Source organism: Zootoca vivipara, chromosome 10, assembly GCF_965207765.1.
Source record: "Zootoca vivipara chromosome 10, rZooViv2.hap1.1, whole genome shotgun sequence".
NCBI lineage: Eukaryota > Metazoa > Chordata > Lepidosauria > Squamata > Lacertidae > Zootoca > Zootoca vivipara.
In genome coordinates this window covers 40,667,052-40,673,445 of record NC_142593.1, presented here as the reverse complement: position 1 = coordinate 40,673,445, position 6,394 = coordinate 40,667,052, and the positions used below count along the sequence as shown (strand labels likewise).

At 43.2% G+C, this 6,394-nt stretch overlaps 1 pseudogene; it reads right to left on the bottom strand.

The window, feature by feature from the left end:
• Nucleotides 1-1,445: 1,445 nt before the first annotated feature.
• On the bottom strand, nucleotides 1,446-2,129 carry LOC118077099 (small ribosomal subunit protein uS11-like; annotated as a pseudogene).
• Nucleotides 2,130-6,394: the final 4,265 nt, after the last annotated feature.

Below are 6,394 nucleotides of genomic sequence, written 5' to 3'. Positions count from 1 at the left end.
GCCGACCTTCTGATCAGCAAGCCCTAGGCTCAGTGGTTTAACCACAGCGCCACCCTTTACCTTAGCGAACACATACAGAAGTATATAAAGCACGTGTCTGAAATAGTACAGGAGAACAGTCCTCAAGCCATTTGACTCTTCCAAATTGACCTCAAATATTTCTCTGCAAGGAAGAAGGAAATGGGAAAAGCTTCCCAATTGTCTTTGGATTGTAGGGGCTTGCACCTCCCTGTAAATACAGTCTGGCAAGTATCTGTTAACCTGAGCACACTATCAATACTGTATGTGTAATAGATTCAGGAACCAAGTACCGGTATTTACCATCTCAAAGGAATGGCCAAGCTACCCAGAAAAGGCAATCAGATAAGGCATTATCAGGTATCCTGGCAGACAGGTTTTCTGCTGTAGACCTCAGTGATGTATGTATGATGTTTTTTTGGGGGGGGGGTCTTGGGAGGCAATTTTCAAATGTTTATATAAGAGCTTTCACACCATTGTTCTAGGTTCCTCTCCTCCTTTGCTGCATGGGGTGAGCAAGGGGACCCCCCCCCCCGTTGCAACAGTCTAATAAAGATTAGGTTTACTAGCTGCTTTGCTTCTCAATATTCTCTGGTTGGCCTCTGTTATTTTCTCCTACCAATAGCGGTCTATATGGTCTCTTAGATACCCCATAAGGGAAAGGGATATATCTCACCCACACCCCCAATTTGCAATATGGAACAATAATATTAAAGCTCCCCCCACCTTCTAGCACAGGAAGCATTCACAAATTAAAATAACTTTAAAACCTCACCTTTTCCCCACACAAGCAGACTTCTGCTTTGCTTCTACTTTTTGAGGAGTGTGTGGGTAAATACGGTATGCTCCTTGCAAATAACTGCAATAAAATCTTCCTAGATTTCTACACAGGATCCCTCCAGACTCTTTATTTTGCTTTGGCTGGTGTATTCTGCAACATGTCATTGATACATTAATAGCGCATTAGTGGTAGATTTATAATTGTCAGCACATCTATCTGTTTTATTAGCTTTCCTCATGTTATCACATTATTGCTGTTTAGAGGGATTCATGTTAAGTTTCTAAATTACAGAAATAAGTGTACTAGCTTTCTATGTTATTTCTGGCTTTGGGGTTTCAAGAAGAAGAAGAAGAAGAAGAAGAAGAAGAAGAAGAAGAAGAAGAAGAAGAAGAAGAAGAAGAAGAAGAAGAAGAAGTGGAGGAGGAGGTTTGGATTTGATATCCCGCTTTATCACTACCCAAAGGAGTCTCAAAGCAGCTAACATTCTCCTTTCCCTTCCTCCCCCACAACAGACACTCTGTGAGGTGGGTGGGGCTGAGAGACTTCAAAGAAGTGTGACTAGCCCAAGGTCACCCAGCAGCTGCATGTGGAGGAGCGGAGACACTAACCCAGTAGCTACACCACACTGAAAGATAACAGCTACTGTTTACAGACAGCGACCACAAAGACGAAGACCACCCTTTCTGCAAGTGCTGTCTGAAGGGATAGGGGTGACATCCTCAATGCCAGATCAATCTTCATGCCAGATAGAGCCAGAGCTCTGAGGGCTGACTGGGCTCCAGGCCCAGGAGTCTTTGTTCTATTTCCACCTGTAGCCTGCAACTTGATGTGAAGGGCAGTGGTTCCCAGCTCCTTGCATCTAAGCTATGTTGGACAGCCAACATAGCAGCATAAGGAAAATAACTGTCAGCCTTCACTTTCATGCCACCAGTTACTCAGCAGATTGTTTCCTTGCCAGATAGGTCAGTTACATGGACAAAAGTTCTAGTTACAGGTAGATAGCTGTGTTGGTCTGCCGTAGTTGAAACAAAATAAAGAAATTCCTTCCAGTAGCACCTTAGAGACCAACTAATTTGGTTATTGGTATGAGCTTTCGTGAGCATCACACATGCACATGAAAGCTCATACCAATAACCAACTTAGTTGGTCTCTAAGGTGCTACTGGAAGGAATTTTTTTATTTTGTATGGACAAAAGTGTCATTGAAGGAAGCGAAGATGTGGCAAACTCCAAACACATTCTCTCCTTCAGCCACCTGTGGTCCCAGACTGATAACCTGTTCTTCCTTCCTTTCCTTGCCCTTACGAGCTGCCATATCCGCACGTCTCCACAGGCAGTGACCAGCACCGGAAAGGAAGACCTATACTGGCCTGTTTTTTACAACAAGGCAAGTCAAACTTTGACTTACTGGAACTATGTGAACATGTGAGGAAGGAAATCATGGCTGCTTTGTTTCTCCCTGGACCTTTTTGTACCTGCAACCACACTGAGCTAAGCCAAGGTTTCTTTTTTTAAGAAGACCAGGGAGAATAAAACATTTCAGCTGAAAGTTCCTCTCCAGGTGCCCACACATGGCCCCAGGCAGCTAGTCTGGTTTACAGTGCTTGGTGAACCAAGCCACCACTACAATGTATTCTTTGCCGTTTTATTGTTTACAGTTGAATTAATTTTATTTCCTGGCCATGTTTGATTCATTTGTAACAGCAACATGCATTTTATAATTGACTGGCTGACAATTAGCTTCTGGGTTCAATTCAAAGTGCAGGTTTTGACCTATAAAGCCTTAAATGGCTCAGGACTCAATCTCTCCAGATGAACCAATCCAGACCCTGTAATCATATTCTGAGGCCCTTCTTCATATGCCTCCACAAGAGTTCTGGAGGGTGCATAGCTGCCAAGTCTCCCACTGAAAAATGCGGGATTAGCAGCGGCGTGGCACCGGAAGTTGCTTCTACGCATGTCTGGACATGCATAGAAGCAACTTCCGGTGCCGCTTTGCCCGATTTTCGGTGCCCAGGCATGGGCTGAGCGGCACCGGAGTTGCTTCTACGCATGTCTGGACATGCGTAGAAGCACCTTCCAGTGCCATGCTACCCATGTCTGGGCACCGAAAATTGGGTGGCGCCAGCACCCAAAATGGAGCCTCTGGCAGGTAGGAAATCTGGGGGATTTCCAGGATTTTTTTCCATTTGGGAGAACAGCGGGAAACGGATTAAAATCCGGGGGTTTCCCGCAAAAAAACGGGAGACCTGGCAGCTATGGGAGGGTGTCAACATGAGACCAAGCCTTTCCTGCAGTGGCACCCCACTTGAGGAATGCTCTCCCCAGGAAAGTTTGGCTGACACCTTCATTATATACCTTTAAATGCCAGACAAAAGCATTCTTCAGCCAGGCCTTTGGCTGATTACCATCCGATACCCATTTTAAATGTGGGATGCGGGAGAGGAGGTTATTGATGGTTGTTGTTTTAATTCTTGTTTTTATCATGTACTTTGTATTTTTATATTGTCAGCTACCCTGAGATCTGTAGATAAAGGGCAGTATACAAATTTAATAAATCAATAAATTATGCAGCACAAAAACTTGTACACGTTTTTTATATAGTACTAACCGCCACCATTCAGCTGAGCTGACACTTGAATATACCAGTGCTCTAGCCAGAACGGTCAGCTCTGAATGTGATTTCGCTCAGTGATTTTGCTCAGTGATCAGCTCATTGCATGTCCGATTCTGGCTGTGCTCTGCTGTCCTTCCATCCCACCTTCGTCGCCAGTATTAAATAGTGGGTAGACAACACAGCGGTTCTTCAAGAAGCTCTTTATTCGGAAGCCAGAACAGAACTGAACTGCATTGCCGAGCCGGCCTGCTTTTATAGAGGCTGGCTCAAACAATGTATCAAACATAATTCAAAGTTCCCTCCTAAAACAACTGACAAGGACCTGAGGACCTGAGGGAAAACTATATACACTAATACATAACACTACAAGTACAGACTGTAGTATATACTTCAGATTTAAGAGCTGAAAAGCAAACTTGCACATTGCTTTTGCTTCTTGGGGTGAACCTGTTGTGCAATCAATGATTTTTTCAAGTGAAGCACAACCACTGATCTGGGCCACTTGGCAGACCACAAAATGGTTTTTCTCCTGTTGTAGCAATTGTAATTCAATGTGCTAGATCAGGTACAGTATAGGCAAACTCTGGCCCTCCAGATGTTTTGGAACTACAATTCTCATTATCCCTAGCTAATAGGACCAGTGGTCAGGGATGATGGGAATTGTAGTCTCAAAACATCTGGAGGGCCGGAGTTTGCCTATGCCTGTGCTAGATGCATTATGATTTTAATTGCTTCTTTTATTTTTTTAATTGCATTTTATTGTATTATACTTTCAATTCCATATAATTCAAAAGTGTAAATGTTATTTACAGATCACCTGATTGAAGCTCACAAACCATAGTTCACGGACCAGTTTGGGAATCGAATCGCTGTTTTAGGCTCTAGGGTCTAGGCTCCACTTGCTAGAGTCTGCATTACTAACTATAGTTCTTGTGATTAGGAGGAAGTTACCGTACATCCTTGTCAGCAATTCTTAAATATGTCAGACTCTCACACTGCAAAAATATTTTCTGCAATCGTTTGCAACATCTGTCCAGGGACATTATCATGACACATATCCTCCCTCAATATATGAACTCTCACATGTTTGACAAAGGTTAATTGAGGCTATAACTACAGGCACCCTACCCATTTTACCCCTAAGCTTACCAATCTTTTAATTGGCAGGATTCTTGCCCCTTCAGTGACACTCTGTGAGGTGAAACTTTTCCTGCCAAATAACTAAACTAGAAAATGCTTCCTGGGAGTCCAGCTTGAAAAGCTGTAATCTCAATAGGCAAAGAGGGGATTGTCACATTTCCCTGGAATTATTCATATGCCTTTGAACATGTACTAAAAGCAAAATAAATGCTTAACCAGCAGAACTTTTTATACGAAGTAGTTTGAATTTCTGCATCCAATCTGTTAAATGCCCTCCTACCTGGTGGCAATCCTTACAATAAATGCTCTAGGTATACTTCCCCCCCCTTATAATTTATTAGTATTATTATTAATAATAATTTTATTTATTTAATTAATTTACATGCCACCCTTCATCACAAGATTTCAGGGCGGTTCACATAAGTTTATACAAACTTCTTCAAACTGAGTTCTGGGGAACTCAGGTTGCTTAGAACTTATAGAAGACAAAACTTCCCAAAATATAACTTACACATCTTCCTTAGCAAAGCAGTTGCAGTTCCAAGGCACATGCTCAGTCTGCCAACAAAAGTGGCCAGCGCCTTTATTAGTGGCAAAATATGGCCCTGCAGTGCATCTGGCATTTGTGGCAGACAGGTAAAAATTCCTTAGCAAGGGGGATGGAGGAGAATCAAAAGGAGTTGCACACGCTAGTCCAGTAGAAATAATTAAAAAAACCATTGTAAAGCAATACTGTACCTTCATTAGGTTCAACCACAGTATCACAAAATAGTGAGTAAGCTTCTGAATGCTCCAGACCTCCTATCTACCTACATTGTAGTAAATCAAAGAGGGAGGGAGGAGATGGAAACCTGGGCATGATGTCAAAGTTCTAACATTTATAGTTTGTATTATTAATGGAGTGCAGGCAGGTGTCTGGCAGCCTTAGGCCCAGCTCCCAAACTATTTCAGGTTGCGCTGAGGGTTGCTAGGAAAAAGGAACATCTCATTTTTGCAATTAGTAGCAAGTCTTATCTTGTTCTCTCCACCAGATGTTGTGTTTATTGGCATAGTGACTTTACACGTCTGTAGCGAGCCTTCACAGAGCAGGAAGTGGTGGTGCACATTGGTCCCTTTTATATTTTCACTCTTTTCAAGTTTGCTCCCGTTGTTTCCTCTGCCTCTGCTTTAAACTGTGGTTTTAGTGTGTTATAAGAAAAACTGCTCCTTTATTCTTTATGGGTATCCAAGAGCCCGTATAGAGTCCTTATGTAGGTTTTCTATCAGTAGGAGAAAATAAGAGAGGCCAACCAGAGAATATTGAGAAGCAAAGCAGCTAGTAAGCATGATCTTTATTAAACTGTTACAACAGGGTCCCCCATACTTATACTGTAAAGGTAAAGGTAAAGGTAGCCCTGACCATTAGGTCCAGTCGTGACCGACTCTGGGGTTGCGGCGCTCATCTCGCGTTATTGGCCAGCTTCCAGGTCATGTGGCCAGCATGACAAAGCCACTTCTGGCAAACCAGAGCAGCACATGGAAACGCCGTTTACCTTCCCGCTATAGCGGTTCCTATTTATCTACTTGCATTTTGATGTGCTTTCGAACTGCTAGGTTGGCAGAAGCTGGGACCAAGCAACGGGAGCTCACCCCGTCACAGGGATTCGAACCGCCGACCTTCTGATCAGCAAGCCCTAGGCTCAGTGGTTTATACTGTAGACTTTTGAAATTGCCTACCCTGTAGCTCAAGACCACCCCCCAAAACATTATACATACATTACAGAAAGAGGTGGTCCCCAGCAGAAATTTGAGTGTCTTGCTTCTCTCCTGTCTGCTAGGATACCCGATAATGCAGATTGC